The sequence below is a fragment of the Cervus canadensis genome, chromosome 27, assembly GCF_019320065.1.
Source record: "Cervus canadensis isolate Bull #8, Minnesota chromosome 27, ASM1932006v1, whole genome shotgun sequence".
NCBI classification, from domain to species: Eukaryota; Metazoa; Chordata; class Mammalia; order Artiodactyla; family Cervidae; genus Cervus; species Cervus canadensis.
Genome location: NC_057412.1, coordinates 7,733,397 through 7,753,447, shown reverse-complemented (window position 1 = coordinate 7,753,447; position 20,051 = coordinate 7,733,397). Strand labels below are relative to the sequence as shown.

Here is a 20,051-nt window from a genome sequence, read left to right as displayed (position 1 = left end):
TGGTGTACCAAGTGTTAAGACTGATGACACAGAATAACCATGATTTCCAGGCATTATCTCCAAAGGCGTGTCTTCATTAAGCAGGATGTGGAAATGTTTACTTTAAGGTGAGAAGGAGGTCTTAAAACAATAAAGCAGAAATAGGAAAAACTAAAATTCCTGACACAGCTCTTGGGAAGGGGACGGTAAGATCTGAGTGTGAGATCGGAAAGACCAGGTGAATCCACTGATTTCTCATGTGTGAGAAAATGTGCCTCACCAGATTCTCTTGCTGATTCACACATTCTGGCTTAACAATATTTTTCTAATTCTGTGCACCACACCAAAAGAAATAGAGTAGTGCAGACGGATGAAATCAGCAACTGCTCAATGATGTGTTGTGATGATTGAAATGTATTTTCCCATTAGTCTGCTTGTTAGGGTCCAAGAGGAAAGTGCATGCTTTATTGTGTGAGCCAGTATACCTCTAGGCCTTTAGCAAGTGAAGGAAAAGAAGAGGAAGGGAGGAGAAAAGGCAACCCTGAAAACAGGGCTCCACCATCTGGGGACAGAGGAGGGACCAGGTCAAGCAGAGGAAGCCTCCCTTTGCTTTAGGACTTAGCTACAACTGCAAGACAGGAATTTGCTCATCTGCATTCATTTTCTCATCCCATTCAGCTTCTCACACATTCTAAGAGCGGGAAAGCAGGCAGGTTGCGGGGGTTCTTCTTTTCCTCCATCTTTGCTAATGGAGCAGTAAGGCTTATTTTGTGACTTCCCTGGTGACTTAGACGGTAAGTGACTTAGACGTCTGTCTACAATGCAGGAGACCCAGGTTCGAGCCCTGGGTCAGGAAGATCCTCTGGAGAAGGAAATGGCAATCCACTCCAGTATATTTGCCTGGAAAATCCCATGGACAAGGGAGCCTGTTGGGCTACAGTCCATGGGGTCGCAAAGAGTCGGACATGACTGAGTGACTTCACTTCATTTCAAGGCCTATTTACAATCAGGGCATGCATGCTCAGTCACTTCAGTCATGTCCCACTCTTTGCAGCCCAATGGACTGTATCCTGCCAGGCTCCTCTGTCCATGGGATTCTTCAGGCAAGAATACTGGAATGGGTTGCCATGCCCTCCTCCAGGAGATCTTCCCGACCCAAGGATTGAGCCCGTGTCTCTGGCTTCTCCGGCATTGCATGTGAGTTCTTTACCACTGAGCCACCAAGGAAGCTCCATTTACTATCTGAAGTTCATAAAAATCTGAACTGTATTTTTTCTACCCATGGAATCTCAGGGACATCGAGAAGACAAGGCTTATCTTAGGCAAACCTATTGTATAGAATGCAACTCCTGGGATGGTGAACATCTTGCTAAAATCCCTTTCACTGTCTCTGTTATGCCCCTTCCTCTGGCAGAGGCCAAAAATAGTTCTTTCACTGCTCCTTTGATCTCTTTTGGATATTTGTAAGACAACTAATTGTGATCATGTTCAGGAAGTCCTTATGTTATACATAACATAACCACCAGGTTGACGGCACTCTTCGTAGAAATATACCTTACATTTAATGTACCTCTTTCTTTCCATGCATGCCAAAGAATCTTGACATGTTGGGCTTGCTACACCCACTGCTCCATTAGCAAAGATGGAGGAAAAGAAGAACCCCCGCAACCTGCCTGCTTTCCCGCTCTTAGAATGTGTGAGAAGCTGAATGGGATGAGAAAATGAATGCAGATGAGCAAATTCCTGTCTTGCAGTTGTAGCTAAGTCCTAAAGCAAAGGGAGGCTTCCTCTGCTTGACCTGGTCCCTCCTCTGTCCCCAGATGGTGGAGCCCTGTTTTCAGGGTTGCCTTTTCTCCTCCCTTCCTCACCTTTTCCTTAACCTGTTCCTAGAAACCCACGTGCAAAAACTCATAATAAATTGTAATGAGGATGTTCTATCCTTGCTAGTTTATACGTAAAAATGAAGTGACATTTTCACCAAAATACAACAAATTTAACCCTCCTTCTATTCCTTAAGCAGAAATTCTGACTTTCCCACATGGTCTTCTACCAAATATTGAACAAAATGTACCCAAACTATTTGTCCTGGTTGGCGATCCATCTTTCCTTAATTCATGCTTACTCTCACTTATTAGAGAACTGGGAAGATAGTGTCTTAGGCAACTATTTCACATGTTTAGACAACAACGGATATCAGGCCTTTGGCTGGAATAAAGTTTGCAATAAGCTCTCCTTTCAGGGACAGGAGAAGGGTCCAGATTCCCAGCTCTTCTCAGACTTTTTCCTACAACTGTCTGATCTCCACCCATAGTACACTTCTGTACCCTGTTAGAAAGCTGTTTGCGTAGTGTGACTGCATGTCCTTTTTTGCTCAGGAAAGCCTCAATGTACTTTTGATGTGCTCTCAAAAATGTCTCTGAATGTATGATAAATTATGCTATTGTTGTTTAGTTGCTACGTCATGTCTGACTCTTCTGCCACCCCATGGACTGTAGCCCGTCAGGCTCCATGGGCTTTCCCAGGAAAGAATACCGGAGTGGGTGGTGATTTCCTTCTCCAGGGGATCTTCCCAATCCAGAGATTGAACCCATGTCTCTTGCATTGGCAGGTGGAATCTTCACCCGTGAACCACCAGGGAAGCCCCACAATAATTACAGCTCAGAGATGAAAGTCTCTGGAAATCTACATGGAAGAAAGAAGACTAGCACCCATGCACTGTTTTCCCACATCTGGTGCAAGCTGTCTTTTTTCCCTCTGCTTTGGCTTGTCCATCCAAAAGATATCAACTACTCTCCATGTTTCAAACCTCCATTAAAATATCTGATTCATTAATGATAATCCCTCTGGTTGTATTTAGGTTTTAATTTTTTTTTTCTCAAATCATTAATGTCTTTCTTCAAAGGGCCCATGGATAAAACACACTTGTTCTAAAATATGCAACATTTTCCCCAAAATGAATTATAGTACGGGTTCCACTCTGTGCCCAGAACCAGAGTTCCTTCAAAAGGCTTGTTCTAGAAGATGACACGCTAGTCTTTTCCTATATCATGGCTTCAATAAAAGCCTTTCTTTTCTCAAAATTTGTTTCAATACATTAGAATTTCCATATGTGCACACACACACACATTACGTATATATAAAGTTGTTGTTTAGTCACTAAGTTGTGTCCAACTCTTTGAAAGTCCATGGACTGTAACCTGCCAGGCTCCTTTATCCATGGGATTTCCCAGGCAAGAATACTGGAGTGGGTTGCCATTCCCTTCTCCGGGAGATCATCCTGAACCAGGGATTGGACCTGCATCTTTTGCATTGGCCGGCAGATTCTTTACTGCTGAGCCACAGTGTAGATATTGGGTTAGCCAAAAAGTTTGTTCAGGTTTTCCATAAAATGTTATGTTTTAGGCCAACTGGATGCATATATTTGTTATATCATTCTCGTTTCTGGCAGGAGCCTCCTTCAACTTTTTATGTATTCGTGTGTCAGTAGATGCGTGAGAAGGAATGTGGCTTAGCTCCACTTAACAAACATTCAGTTTTAAAAACACAGTGTATGTTGAGAGGAGAAAGGCTGCTACCAAAATACTTTCTTGTCCAACACATGGTTGTTTTAATTAAAAATATAGAAAGAGGTATACTTAAGAGAAAACTTAAACTGGTCTATATCTGGAAATAGCATAAGTCCCCTCCTATAAGTTTCATGAAAGGAGATAACAGTCATTGCAAATTATCATGAAAGGATCTCAGGTACTTTCCTGGTGGTCGAGTGGTTAAGAATCTGCATTTTCAATTCAGGGGGCATGAGTTCATCCCCTGATCCAGGAAATAAGATCCCACATGCTACACAACCTAAACAAATAAATAAGAAGGATGTCAGAGGAGAAACTAACCGCATTAAGGGCCAAAGTCTTCATGCCCCTTTCGCTCCTTTCCAGCCCCCTTTACACTCTGATCAGAGGCCTCTTGGCACTCCTGTCTGAGGAGAAAGGGTATCAGAAGTGCTGTAGCTTGCCCTTGTGGCTCAGCTGGTACAGAAACTAAGTGCAATGTGGGAGACCTGGGCTCCATCCCTGGGTCGGGAGGATCCCCTGGAGAAGGGAACAGCTACCCACTCCAGTGTTCTGGCCTGGAGAATTCCATGGACTGTAGAGTTCAGGGGGTCACAAAAAGCCAGACACGACTGAGCGACTTTCACTTCACATCCTGCCCCTCTGTTGGCAATTTTCCTTGTCCTGACTCCCCTCACCCCATTTCTGGAAAAGAACAACAGTAAACAGTGAAAAGGCTCAAAACAGGATTCACACTCCTATTAGTATCTCACAATCAGGTTTATTCTCCTACCAGTTGTAGTCGAATACAGAGGCCCTGAATTACAGTTCTATTCTCATTATGCTAAATGTGGCTCGTATATAAACACTGGATGCCTTTCTTAACATGCACAAGGATTTTTTTAAGAAAATACTTTTTAATTGAAATTAATTTTTCTTTTGTGATATTACTGGCATGAGAAACAATGTGAGGAATTTTTTTTTGTTTTTTAACCTGGGAGTGTTTTCTGTTTGGCCAATGGGAAAGGCAAGAACATTGGACTGCCTTGGTAAGAGTCCAAGGGTTTCAGAGTCCCTTAGGAGGAAATTGAAAAAAAAAAAAAAAAGTCTCTCATACTTACTCTTAGAAATACTCTAATATTTTTAGTTCCTATAACCCTTTATTTTTTTTTCTTCTTTCAAGATATGATTACCCTGAAGTCAGGTGATGAGATTCAAAATGAATCCAGCACAGAGTTTACACCCACTGTGCCAATAAAATCATTCAGAAGTTCCTTTTGGTAAGCTGCAAACATGGGCACAATCTTTTGCTTTTTCAGTTTCCATTCCACATGCAATATGACTTAAACTTTTACTCTCAAGAATTGGAATCTATTGTCCCTCGGTTGATCTTATGAGTTGCTTTGGCCAATGCAATGAAATAGAAAGATATTAATATGAAAGTTTCCAAATCTAGGTTGTGAGACACCTTCAACAATCCCACCCTTTCTCCTGGGATTTATCTTCCCTGAGTAAACAAGCCTGGGATAATCCAATGAAGGATCAGGTTTCATGTGACTCCTATCAAGCTTCTTCTGTTTGCCCAGAAATACAGCAGCCACACCGATGGGCCGGTAGAGATCAGACGAGCCCCCTTGAACCCAGCCCGTATTGCTGACTCATAGAATTATTAACTGTATAAATGATGCTGCTTTAAGCCACTATGTTGTGTAGTAGACTGGTCTGCAGTAACTCAACATATATTTTACAATCCATAAAGTAGATTTCACAAATTGTAACGTTATAGTCAAATCTTTTGCAATTCTCTCTAAGCCTCCATTTCAGTCTCAGTCCTACTACTTCCAGATAATCCAGTCTCAATTCTTATACTGTACAAGTTTTCTTAATCAATTCACACTTTCTGTGACTCTGTATTTCCACTTTTTTTGTATAAGCTATGCTTTCTGTATGGTCTCACTTATCTATTCTCTTTGTGAACTCACACTTTTTCTCCATAGTTCTAGTATTATTGACTCCATAAAGATTTTCCAGACTTTCCCAAAAGAATGTAAATAATATCTGACTTTCTGATTCCATATTTTCTATATAACATTAATCATCTGCATTTACCACCCAACACTGTGTTGTTTACATCTCTTATCCCTAGCATCATGGTAGACACAGCTGCAGTACATTCATTATTGTTGGTGCTATTGTTTAGTCATCTGAGTCGTGTCTGACTCTTTTGCGACCCCATGGACTGTAGACTGGCAGGCTCCTCTGTCCATAGGATTTCTCAGGCAACTATACTGGAATGGGTTGCCATTTCCTTCTCCAGATGATCTTCTTGACCTAGGGATAGAACCCGAGTCTTCTGAATTGGCAGGTGAATTCTTTACCACTGATCCACCGGGCAGCCCACATTCATTATTACTTAACAAAAGTTTCTCCTTGTGCTACAACCTCACCTCCATAGGAGGGATACACTTCTCTACTGTAGCTGGTACCAGTGTATTCTAACCAAGGTCTCAATGAGCATCTGGCTTCCCCACGTTTTTGGAAGATTCCAACCACTCCTACTGGGTTCATTCTGGGCTTCCCTCATTGCTCTGTTGGTGAAGAATCCACCGGCAATGCAGGAGACCCTGCTTCAATTCCTGGGTCAGGAAGATCCACTGGCGAAGAGATAGGCTACCCACTCCAGTATCCTTGGGCTTCCCTTGTAGCTCAGCTGGTAAAGAATATGCCCACAATGTGAGAGACCTGGGTTTAATCCCTGGATTGGGAAGATCCCCTGGAGAAGGGAACGGCTACCCACTCCAGTATTCTGGCCTGGAGAATTCCATGGACTGTATAGTGGGGTCGCAAACAGTCAGGACATGACTGAGCGACTTTCACTTTCAAGTGGACTTCTGGGCTCAAAATAGAGAAAGCAAAGAGGAGGAGAGCCTCTCAAGCTTACCTGCTAACATGGGAGCAAGACATTAATATCAGATTTTTTTTTTTCTCATTTGCTTTGTTACATAAAATTGAGCGAAGTTCCCTGTGCTACATAGTAGGACCTTTCTGGCTATCCATTTTATATACAGCAGTGTTTGAAAAAGAATAGATACACATATATGCATAACAGAATCTTTTTGCTGTATGCCTGAAGCTAACACAGTATTGTTAACTATATGTCAATATAAAATAAAAATTGAGAATAAATGGTGAGAGAGAGAGCAAAAAAGACATCAATATTAGGTATTTGGTTCCACATATTATAGCATTAGCTAACTAAGATAATAGCAAAGACATTGAATTAAGACCTAGGAGGTTTTGGTCGGAAATAAATTACAATTGATTTAAACAGCTGTTAAATAGTGTATATGTTATTAGCTCTTTAAACTTAAACACATTTTCATCACTTTTTAGCAGAGATTTTGTTTTTTGATCATATCTAGCTTGACTGAAAGTTCTTTGTTAATAAACTGATTTTTTTTTTCATGGTTTAAATGGACACTAAGTACTTTCAAATGTTAAGCTTATATCCCTAGGCACACAAAGCCAGAGATTAAATGAGAGAATAAAATAGATTTAAAAAGCAGTGGTATTGCATCCCCTGCTACATCAATTTCTAAAGTTATATATGTTCAAGTTAGAAAATATAAAACAGCTTAAAAGTACTGAAATGTATATGCTATAAGGTAAAATCCCATGATCTTATTCTTTTAAGTACCAATGCCATTTTGGTATATCATCTTTCAGGTTCAGTTTTTCTGTGTATATAACAATCTTTCTCTTATTTAATATCATATTGGGAAAAGAGTTGCTAGATATTTATCATTATTGCTTCTCAGCCTTTTGGCTAAGATCAAGTGTAGTATCCATTCTAAGGGTAGTAAGCATATCATTATTATTGAAATAAAGTTCAAGTATGGAGTGATTACTAGATTTCTAACAGAAAATCAGCATTTTATGCCTTGTTTTTAATTTAATAAGGTCTATGAGGGAAGATGTCCACATTTTTCCCACCCAAAGTATGTCCAATATACAGAATTATATGATGTGAGGTCATAATTTATGAATTAAAATATGTAAGCCTAAGCAGCTGGCTGGTTTCAGAAATATAAGAGAAATTTTCCAATAGCCTTTTCACATTATGAATTGTGGTTTAACATTCTTACCACACCATAAATGTATGAGCTTACAAAACATGTGTGTTGGCATGTTACATGAAAATGATGCCACCCTACAGAATTTTTGTAAAACTTTCTTGAGGAAAATATTTTTGTTGGAAAAAGTTTTTTTTTTTTAATGAATTTCAGTAATAAGAATGAAAACTGTTAAATATCTTTTTATATACTTGCAGATTAGACAGTCCTAACCGAAATGTCATTTTTATGTAGCTCTAAATTTATATGACAGTACAAATTGAGTACTTTAAAATATAGATTTTCTGAACCATCCCAGAAAAACCTGAACCTGAATTATATGGCTTTGCCACAGAGTTCCTAACTTGCACAACCATACTTGTTTTTTTGCTATGCAAAACTATAACTTACCTTTTGCTTCTAACTTATTCAAAATTTATTATGATCTGCATGAAGCATGCAGAGAATTCCATCTTCAGCCATTCAGACAATTCACTCATTTCAGCAAGAGGGATAAACAAGGATAAATAAATAAATAAGTGTAAATGTATAAGTAATATAATTTAACAGATTTAAGTAAAAATTAGCATTTCATTTATTGAATGAAAGGGAACAGGCTATAAGATTGTTGGTGGAAGGTAAGAAAAATCTAATTTTACCAAGAGACAGGGAATCTTTATTTAGTCATTGCTCGAAATATGTCAATTAATTCTTAGGAGGCAAGAACTAAGAAAAGCTCAGAACTAATTATAGCTATATTTATATATTGAATAAGAAAAATCTTGACAATGAGTCTAGTGAATAGGAACTTAAAATATGAATATAATAAAAGTAGTTTGAATGTATTAACTGATTTTTGTAAGTCATAGTGCAAGTATTGCTTATCTATTTAATATAAAAAATCTATTAGGCAAAACATATGGTGACACAGAGGAGTTGTGTTTTGCAGAGAGAGCTTAAGTTGACTAAAGGCAGAGTTGGGATATGAATTCTGGTCAACCGGCTTCTTAGACTCATCCTTCAAAACTTCCCTCTATTGTCTACGTACTCTTTCTAGGAGGTGACTAGATCTCATATGAGCATCTAGAATATCTTGGTGAGCCTAATCCACAAAGCGTGAAATCTCTAGAGCTTCCATCCCATTCATTTGGCTCATATACTCATTCTTTTTACCTCATGTCCAGAGGGGGGGAAAAATGCTATACATGAAAGGTGTTGGCAGGGGAGAAGAATAAACATAAAGGGATTCGTAGGCAGCCTATAATTTAGAGATTGAATTCTAGGTTTGACATTTATCCAGGCAGATGATTTTGTTTACTTGAAAAATGTCCATCCTTGTCATTGAAACCACAAAGAAAGCTTATAATTATGGATTCTTTCAATTTCAGAAGCCGAAGATGGAACTTACAAGTGGAATATGAAAGTGTTTAGCTTCCTGTATGTTCAAAAGAAAGAAATATAACTGAAAGGAGAAAGGTGAGTATTTTATCTTAAAAATACTTGGGGAGGCAAGCATATAAGCACAGCAGAAAAATAAGTGTGCACTTATGGCTGATTCATGTTGATATATGGCAAAAAATCCCCACAATACTGTAAAGTAATTATCCTTCAATTAAAATAAATTAATTAATTTAAAAAAGAATGCAAGAACTTGATATTTGAAATTATTTTTAATTTTTAAATATGATAAACATTAAATTTTTTCTTTTATAATAATTTTAGATTTTTTTTAATTTGAGAAATTATGCAGAGTTCTGGTATAAATGTTACACAAGTTTCATTAAATGTTAATATCTTTTCCAATTTTAGCACAGTATAATCATCATAAATAGAAAATTAACATTAATACTATATAGTTAACTATCTCACAGAACTAATTTGAATGTCACCAATTGGCCAAGTAGACATTTGGGAATTTAAAAATAGTCCATATCTTCTACTTAGCTAATATATAATAGTCGTGGAGAGACCCTCATCTTTTAAGACCTATCACACTTAGAGCAACATTACATCTGTTCCATGTCTCCATCTGCTGTCTTTCCTTCCCCTGACCTTTCTTTGTATTTATTTTTTTATGTATTCTGACTTTATCACGTTATAAACTTTATCCTTCGCTATATATTGAGCTCCTCAACAGTAGAAAAGTTATGTTATAATTATGTTCTTTAATTTTTTTAATTGAAGTGTAGTTGACTTAAAATTTTGTGTTCGTTTCAGACGTACAGCAAGGGGATTCAGATACATATTTTATATATATGTGTGTGTATACACGTATGACTGAATTCTATACATATAACTGTATGTGCTGTGCTTAATCACTCAGGCGTGTCCAACACTTTGTGACCCCATGAACTGTAGCCTGTTAGGCGTCTCTTATCATGGAATTCTCCAGGCAAGAATACTGGAGAGGGTAGCCTATCCCTTCACAAGGGGCTCTTCTTGACTCAGGAATCAAAATCAAACTGGGGTCTCCTGCATTGCTTCATTGCAGGTGGATTTTTTACCAGCTGAACTACCAGGGAAGCCCATATAACTGTATAAAAACATATATATATATATATTCTTTTTCAGATTCTTTTCCCATATAGCTTATGAATTATACATATACACACACACACATATATATAATTATTCTCTTAATACACAGTGCCTGGCATTCAACGTTTTTAAAGAGGTTGCGTTAAGTATGAACAGTAGATTGATCCATCATATGTTTGCTAATGATGAAATTGTAAACTTTTAGCTGAACATCACTTTAAACTGTTTACATACTTTACATGTATGATAACGATTATTCATTTTCTGTCATTTGGATGGTACATGCTCTTCTTCTGTGGAGATACAGGAATGATGCACGCATAGCCTCTGAGTCACTTATTATCTAGTAGGAAGCAAAAGACAGATAATCCCATGGTTATGAAACCAGGCACAGAATGGGAAGTGCTCTAAGAGAATCAAGAGGGTGTATTTTGGGGCAGTCATTACTGCAGTAGCATCAGGAAGAGATGAGGTGGGATATTATAGGAAAACAAGGCATCCTCATGAGGCAGTTCTTCCAATCTTGATTCAAGAACTTAAGTGACTAAGTTTAAGCAAGGAAAAATGAAACCAGATCTCAGAAGTAGAGAAGATAAAAGGATTAAACAAGACATGCTGATAGAGGATTTTCAAGAACAGAATTCTAAGGCTTAGATATATTTTTGGAAGGTTTTTCAGACACTTCATAAACATTTAAGAATATCTGGAATTGTATTTTTTTCTCCAGGTATATGTCCACAAAGGAAAAAAAGAAAAAAAAAAAAAGTAGAGTATAACCTGTTTGTAAGACATATACTAAGCTGACCTTAAAAATGTATTCTAAACACATTCAGTTCAGTTCAGTACAGTTCACTTGCTCAGTCGAGCCCAACTCTTTGCGACCCCATGGACTGCAGCACACCAGGCCTCCCTGTCCATCACCAACTCCCAGAGTTTACTCAAGCTCATGTCCATTAAGTCTGTGATGCCATCCAACCATCTCATCCTCTGTCGCCCCCTTCTTCTTCTGCCTTCAATTTTTCCCAGCATCAGGGTCTTTTCAGATGCGTACATTCTTCCCATCAGGTGGCCAAAATATTGGAGTTTCAGCTTCAGCATCAGTCCTTCCAATGAATATTCAGAACTGATCTCCTTTACGATGGACTGGTTGGATCTCCTTGCAGTCCAAGGGACTCTCAAGAGTCTTCTCCAACACCACAGTTCAAAAGCATCAATTCTTTGGCCCTCAGCATTTTTTATAGTCCAACTCTCACATCCAAATAAGACTACTGGAAAAACCAAAGCTTTGACTAGATGGATCTTTGTCGTCAAGGTAATGCCTCTACATTTTAATATGATATCCAGGTTGGTCATACCTTTTCTACCAAGGAGCAAATGTCTTTTAATTTCATGGCTACAGTCACCATCTACAGTGATTTTTGAAGCCCAAGAATATGAAGTCTGTTACTGTTTCCACTGTTTCCCCATCTATTTGTCATGAAGTGATGGGACCAGATGCCATGATCTTAGTTTTCTGAATGTTGAGTTTTAAGCCAACTTTTTCACTCTCCTCTTTTGCTTTCATCAAGAAGCTCTTTAGTTCTTCTTCACTTACTGCTGTATGGATGGTGTCATCTGCATATCTGAGGTTATTGATATTTCTCCTGGCAATCCTGATTTCAGCTTGTGCTTCATTGAGCCCAGTGTTTCTCATGATGTACTGTGCATATACGTTAAATAAGCACAGTAACAATATATAGACTTGAGATTCTCCTTTCCCTATTTGGAACCAGTCTGTTGTTCCATGTCCAGTTCTAACTGCTGTTTTTTGACCTGCATACAGATTTCTCAGAAGGTTGTCAGGTGGTCTGCTCTTCCCATTTCTTGAAGAATTTTCTGCAGTTTGTTGTGATCCACACAGTCAAAGGCTTTGGCATAGTCAATAAAGCAGAAAGAGATGTTTTGGGGGAAATTTCTTGCTTTTTTCAATGATCCAGTAGATGTTGGCAATTTGATCTCTGGTTCCTCTGCCTTTTCTAAATCCAGCTTGAACATCTAGAAGTTCATGGTTCACGTACTCTTGAAGCCTGGCTTGGAGAATTTTGAGCATTACTCTACTAGAGTGTGAGATGAGTGCAATTGTGTGGTAGTTTGAGCATTCTTTGGCATTGTTGGGATTGAAATGAAATCTGACCTTTTCCAGTCCTGTGGACACTGCTGAGTTTTCCAAATTTGCTGGCATATTGAGTGCAGCCCTTTCACAGCATCATCTTTTAGGATTTGAAATAGCTCAACTGGAATTCCATCACCTCCACTAGCTTTGTTTGTAGTGATGTTTTCTAAGGCCCACTTGACTTCAAATTCCAGGATGTCTGGCTCTAGGTGACTGATCATGCCGTTGTGATTATCTGGGTCATGAAGATATTTTTGTTCAGTTCTTCTTTGTATTCCTGCCACCTCTTCTTAATAACTTCTGCTTCTGTTAGGTCCATACCATTTCTGTCCTTTATTGTGCCCATCTTTGCATGAAATATTCCCTTTTTGGTATCTCCAATTTTCTTGAAGAGATCGCTAGTCTTTCCCATTCTATTATTTCCCCCTATTTCTTTGCATTGATCTCTAAGGAAGGCTTTCTTGTCTCTCCTTGCTATTTTTGGAACTCTGCATTTAAATGGGAATATCTTTCCTTTTCTCCTTTGCTTTTCACTTCTCTTCTTTTCACAGCTATTTGTAGAGTCTCCTCAGACAGACATTTTGCCTTTTTTCACTTGTTTTTCTTGGGGACAGTCTTGATCCCTGCCGCCTGTACCATGTCATGAACCTCCTTCCATAGTTCTTCAGGCACTCTCTCTATCAGATCTAATCCCTTGAATCTATTTCTCACTTTCACTTTCTCACTTTAAGGTTTTGGATTAGGTCTTGCCTGAGTGGTCTAGAGGTTTTCCCTACTTTCTTCAATTTAAGTCTCAATTTAGCAATAAGGAGTTCATGATCTGAGTCACAGTCAGCTCCTGTTTGTTTTTTTTTTTTTTTTTGCTGACTGTACAGAGCTTCTCCATCTTTGGCTGCAAAGGATATAATCAATCTGATTTCAGTATTGACCAAAATCAGAGTTTGGTGATGTTCATGTGTAGTGTCTTCTCTTGTGTTATTGAAAGAGGGTGTTTGCTATGACCAGTGCATTCTCTTGACAAAACTCTATTAGCCTTTGCCTTCCTTCATTCTGTACTCCAAGGGCAAATTTGTCTGTTACTTCAGGTATTTCTTGGCTTCCTACTTTTGCATGCCAGTCCCTTATAATGAAAAGGATATATTTTTTGGGTGTTAGTTCTTGAAGGTGTGTAGGTCTTCCTAGAACTGTTAAACGTCAGCTTCTTCAGCATTACTCTAGGGGCATAGGCTTGAATTATTGTGATATTGAATGGTTTGCCTTGGAAAGGAAGAGAGACCATTCTGTAATTTTTGACACTGCATCCAAGTACAGCATTTGGTTGACTATGGTGGCTACTCCATTTCTTCTAAGGGATTCTTGCCCACAGTAGTAGATATAATGGTCGTCTGAGTTAAATTCACCCATTCCAGTTCATGTTAGTTTCTTGATTCCTAAAATGTTGATGATCACTCTTGCCAGCTCCTGTTTGACCACTTCCAATTGACTTGATTCATGGACCTAACATTTCAGGTTCCTGTGCAATATTGCTCTTTGCAGCATCGGACTTTACCTCCATCACCAGTCACATCCACAGCTGAGTGTTGTTTCTGCTTCGGCTCCGTCTCTTCATACTTTCTGGAGTTACTTCTCCACTGATCTCCAGGAGCATATTGGGCACCTACAGACATCTTGAGCACCTACAGTTCATCTTTCAGTGTCCTATATTTTTTGCCATTTCATGATGTTCATGGGTTTCTCAAGGCAAGAATACTGAAGTGGCTTGCCATTCCCTTCTTCAATGGACCACGTTTTGTCAGAACTCTCCACTATGACCCATCCGTCTTTGGTGACCCTTTAGGGTATGGCTCATAGTTTCATTGAGTTAGACAAGGCTGTGGTCCATGTGATCAGTTTGGTCAGCTTTCTGTGATTGTGCTTTTCATTCTGTCTGCGCTCTGATGGGGAAGGATAAGAGGTTTATGGAGGCTTCCTGATGGGAGAGACTGACTGAGGGGGAAACTGGGTCTTCTTCTGATGGGGGCCATGCCCAGTAAATCTTTAATCCAATTTTCTGTTGATGGGTAGAGCTGTGTTCCATCCCTGTGATTTACCTGGGGCCAAACTATTGTGGAGGTGATGAAGATAATGGTGACCTCTGTCAAAAGGTCCCATGCATGCACTTCTGCACTCAGAGCCCCCGACCCTACAGCAGGCCACCATTGACCCACGCCTCTGCCAGAGACTCCTGGACATTCATGGGCAGGTCTGCGTCAGTCTCTTGTGGGGTCACTGCTCCTTTCTCCTGGGTCCTGGTTCACACAAGGTTCTGTTTGTGCAAACAGACAGACAAATACTGTTTGATTACACTTATACCAGGTACCTTGAAATGTCAAATCCATAGAGCTAAAATACACAGGTAGATGTCGGGGCCCAGGGAATAAGATGGGGAGAGAACTGGGGAGCTAATGTTTAACGGGGACAGAATTTCAGCTTAGGAAGGTGAAAAATTTGGAGCTGGATGATGGTGAGAGTTGCATAACAATGTGAATGTACTTACTGCCACTGAAATGTGCAGTTAAATATGATTAAAGTAGTATGTTTTATGCTATGTGACTTTTACCACAATAAAAAAAAAAAGGTAAAAAATATCTGAGGCTCATAACCAAAGATATTTACTGAACAGGTAAGAGCCCACTATAGGTGTCACTCTTACTGTGAACAGCTTTTTAAAATGATATCATTTTAGACACAGAAATTTAACAATATAACAAATTTCAGGGAAAACAGATATTGAATATAAGGAAGCCAGAGGTGATGGTTTCTGGGAAAAAAAACTGAAAGGACCTGGACTTTGGTTTTAGCAATTGGAATTACAATGAAATAAGAGACAATTGCACTCATCTCACACGCTAGTAAAGTAATGCTCAAAATTCTCCAAGCCAGGCTTCAGCAATACGTGAACTGAGAACTTCCAGATGTTCAAGCTGGATTTAGAAAAGGCAGAGGAAGCAGAGATCAAATTGCCAACACCCATTGGATCACTGAAAGAGCAAGAGAGTTCCAAAAAAACATCTATTTCTGCTTTATTGACTACACCAAAGCCTTCGACTGTGTGGATCACAATAAACTGTGGAAAATTCTGAAAGAGATGGGAATACCAGACCACCTGACCTGCCTCTTGAGAAACCTGTATGCATGTCAGGAAGCAACAGTTAGAACTGGACATGAAACTACAGACTGGTTCCAAATAGGGAAAGAAGTACGTCAAGGCTGTATATTGTCACCCTGATTATTTAACTTATATGCAGAGTGTATCATGAGAAAAGCTGGGCTGGAAGAAGTACAAGCTGGAATCAAGATTGCTGGGAGAAATATCAATAACCTCAGATATGCAGATGACAACACCCTTATGGCAGAGAGTGAAGAGGAACTTAAAAGCCTCTTGATGAAAGTGAAAGAGGAGAGTGAAAAAAGTGGCTTAAAGCTTAATATTCAGAAAACTAAGATCATGGCATCTGGTCCCATCACCTCATGGGAAATAGATGGGGAGACAGTGGAAACAGTGTCAGACTTTATTTTTTGGGGCTCCAAAATCACTGCAGATGGTGACTACAGGCATGAACTTAAAAGACACTTACTTCTTGGAAGGGAAGTTATGACCAACCTAGATAGCATATTAAAAAGCAGAGACATCACTTTACCAACAAAGGTCCGTCTAGTCAAGGCTATGGTTTTTCCAGTGGTCATGTATGGATGTGAGAGTTAGACTATAAAGAAAGCTGAGCACCAAAAATTTGATGCTTTTGAACTGTGGTGTTGGAGAAGACTCTTGAGACTCCCTTGGACTGCAAGGAGATCCAACCAGTCTGTCCTAAAGGAGATCAATCCTGGGTGTTTATCAGGAAGCATTTAACAAAAGGCTTCCTGTGTGCTGTTTTGGATCTGTCAGGAACCCTCTGGCCCTTATTGATTCCTGAATATCCAGGAATTAAGAGGAGAGGCACGCCTTTCCTGGGGCTGAGGGATCCAGGCATTTCTCATTACAGTGATAAGTACCCTCTTCCTTTTTATGAGCCAAATGGTAAAAGGTGATTGTTTGCAACTCTCTCTTTGATAGGGATAGTCTTATGTTTTGTAAGTCTGGAATTTTAATCTTTATCTTTGCTGAGAATAACCATCTTGTAAGACAGTATATATGCCCACGCCATGTTGATTAAAAACACCTTTGCTCCATCAGAGCTTTGGTCGCTGTGTCTTTCTTTCTTTCTATTCTTTCTGTCTTTCTCTCTCTCTCTCTCTATTTCTGGCTAATTCCTTGGAGCACGGAGACCTGCTGAGCTCACTTTCTCGCCTGGGCTTCTAAGACCCTCTCAAGAAGGCGCACTGAGCCTTCACCCACCCGAGAGGGCGCCCGGTGCCAACGTGCAGAAGCGCGAGCCCTAAGAACAGGACTCTATTGGCTTCCCGCATAAACCAGGGGATAGCAGCCTCGTTCTCTCTCTTATTCTCCAGACCACCAGGTTCCAGTCCATTAAAGGACCAAAAGGTGTTCATTGGAAGAACTGACGCTGAAGCTGAAACTCCAATATTTTGGCCACCTCATGCGAAGAGTTGACTCATTGGAAAAGACTGTGATGCTGGGAGGAATTGGGGGCAGGAGAAGAAAGGGACGACAGAGGATGAGATGCCTGGATGGCATCACTGACTCAATGGGCATGTGTGTGAGCAAACTCCGGGAGTTTGTGATGGACAGGGAGGCCTGGCGTGCTGCGATTCATGGGGTTGCAAAGAGTCGGACACGACTGAGCGACTGAACTGAACTGAAGAGATAATTGATGCTATGTGGGGATAATACAAAGTACATCTTATGAAGGTCATGTAAATACTTAGCCTAGAAGATACTGTAATAGAAATAGCATACAAAGAACATACATGGTACACAATTTTATATTTTTTTCATCAGAAAAAATATAACAATAGCCAAACTATTAAGAAAAAAAACTATTTAAAAAGGCTATATAAACATTGAAAATGAAGCTGCGATAAGAAGGAAACACAAAAATAAATAGGTTGATAGAATATGTGGAAGAATTTCCATGGAGAGTGTCAAAGCGTGAGTCAGTGGTCCAGAAATAAGAGTCAACCACTCTGGTTTGGAGAGGTGTGGTAGAACCCCCAGAGATCAAATTGCCAGCATCTGTTGAATCATAGAAAAAGCAAGAAAGTTCCAGAAGAACACCTACTTCTGCTTTATTAACTACACCAAAACCTTTGACTGTTTGGATCACAGCAAACTGTGGAAAGTTCTTCAAGAGATAGGAATATCAGACCACCTTACCTGCATCCTGAGGAATCTGTATGCAGGTCAAGAAGCAGCAGTTAGAACTGAACATGGAACAACAGACTGGTTCCAAATGGGGAAAGGAGTGTGTCAAGGCTGTGTATTGCCATCCTGCTTATTTAACTTAAATGCAGAGTGCATCATGAGACATGCTGAGCTGGATGAAGCACAAGCTGAAATCAAGATTGCCAGGAGAAATATCAATAACCTCAGATATACAGATGACACCACCCTTATGGCAGAAAACAAAGAAGAACTAAAGAGCCTCCTGATGAGAGCTAAAGAGGAGAGTGAAAAAGTTGGCTTAAAGCTCAACATTCAAAAAACAAAGATCATGGCATCCAGTCCCATCACTTCATGGCAAATAGATGGAGAAACAGTGGCAACACTGACAGACTTTATTTTTTGGGCTCCAAAATGACTGCAGATGGTGACTGTAACCATGAAATTAAAAGATGCTTGCTGCTTAGAAGACGAGTTACGACCAATCTAGACAACATATTAAAAAGCAGAGACATTACTTTGCTGACAAGTTCTGTCTAGTCAAAGCTATAGTTTTTCAAGTAGTCATATATGAATGTGAGAGTTAGATCATAAAGAAAGCTGAGCATCAGAAACTGATATTTTTGAACTATGGTGTGGTGGAATGCTTTTGAGAGTCCCTTGGACTGAAAGGAGATCAAATCAGTCAATCATAAATGAAATCAATCCTGAATATTCATTGGAAGGACTAATTCTGAAGCTGAAGCTCCAATACTTTGGCCACCTGATATGAAGAACTGACTTCTTGGAAAAGACCCTGGTGCTGGGAAAGATTGAAGGCAGGAGGGGAAGAGGATGCCAGGGGATGAGATTGTTGGATGGCATCACCGACTCGTTGGATGTGAGTCTGAGCAAGCTCCGGGAGTTGGTGATTGACAGGGAAGCCTGGCTGCTGCAGTCTATAGGGTCACAAAGAGTTGGACACGAATGAGCGGCTGAACTGAACTTATGGTAGAACCCAGATTGTTTGAAACTAAATGGTTATACAGAGTAGTTTTAGGGGAAATAATTGTGGATAGATACAAGTTGCAGACATTATTAACAACAAAACCGTAGATAAGCTTTAATGTAATATAGATGGTATTAAAGTATCTTTGTAGGCTCTGAAACAATCAAGTAAAAACATATCAGACATTCAAATAGCTCCAAGCTGTATGGTGACTTAGATGGGTGGGATGGGGTTGTGAGGGAGGTCCAGGATGGAGGATGTGTATGCATATACATATACATATAACTCATTCACTCCATTGTACAGTAGGAACTAATACAACATTGTAAAGCAATCATACTAAAAAAAAAAAAAAAAAAAAAATCATTCTTATAGAAATGTACCCTGTAGAATTGGACCTGGTGGGATAGAAGAGCAATGGGAAAGATTACCCTGGAAGCAAACAGTGTAAAGTAATTAGCCTCCAATTAAAATAAATAAGTTAAATTAAAAAAAAAAAAAGGCAATCCAGTCAGTCAGTTCAGTCACTCAGTCATGTTCAACTGTTTGTGACCCCATGGACTGCAGCACTCTAGGCTTCCCTGTCCATCACCAACTCCTGGAGCTTGCTCAGACTCACGTCCGTCGAGTTGGTGATGCCATCCAACCATCTCATCCTCTGTCATCCCCTTCTTCTCCTACCTTCAATCTTTCCCAGCATCAGGGTCTTTTCCAATGAGTCAGTTCTTCCCGTCATGTGGCCAAAGTATTGGAGTTTTAGCTTCAGCATCAGCCCTTCCAATGAATATTCAAAACTGATTTCCTTTAGGGTTGACTGGTTTGATATCCTTGCAGTCCAAGGGACTCCCAAGAGTCTTCTCCAATACCACAGTTCAAAAGCATCAATTCTTTGGCACTAATCTTCCTGTATAATCCAAATCTCACATCCATACCTAACTACTGGAAAAACTATGGCTTTTGACTAGACAGACCTGTGTTGGCAAAGTAATGTCTTTGCTTTTTAATATGCTGTCTATGTTGGTCATATCTTTTCTTCCAAGGAGCAAGCATCTTTTAATTTCATGGCTGCAATCACCATCTGCAGTTATTTTGGAGCCCAAGAAAATAAAGGCAATTTAATTGATTCAATGCTGAAATTTTGAGTGTCCTCACAGGAAGCAAATCCTTAGAAATGACAAAAAGACAAATCCAAGAAATATGAGGACTTGGTGTCTCCTGAAAGAGAAATGAGAGGGATGGGCTAAAGATAACCAAGTTGGTGATGGGTCAGAAAGAAAGCAAATGGAAGAGCCTGGAAGAAAATCCAGGTCAGTGTGTATTTGTTCAATTGTGGATGATGCCAGGAAGTTTTATTTGAGTTAAGATCTTGAAAGTGGATAGAAATATAAGACTGATGCTTTAGTAAATACCTAGG

At 39.5% G+C, this 20,051-nt stretch overlaps 1 pseudogene; it reads left to right on the top strand.

Annotated features, from left to right (window-relative positions):
- The first annotated feature begins 7,330 nt into the window (after positions 1 to 7,330).
- Positions 7,331 to 7,500, top strand: LOC122428998 (annotated as a pseudogene).
- Positions 7,501 to 20,051: the final 12,551 nt, after the last annotated feature.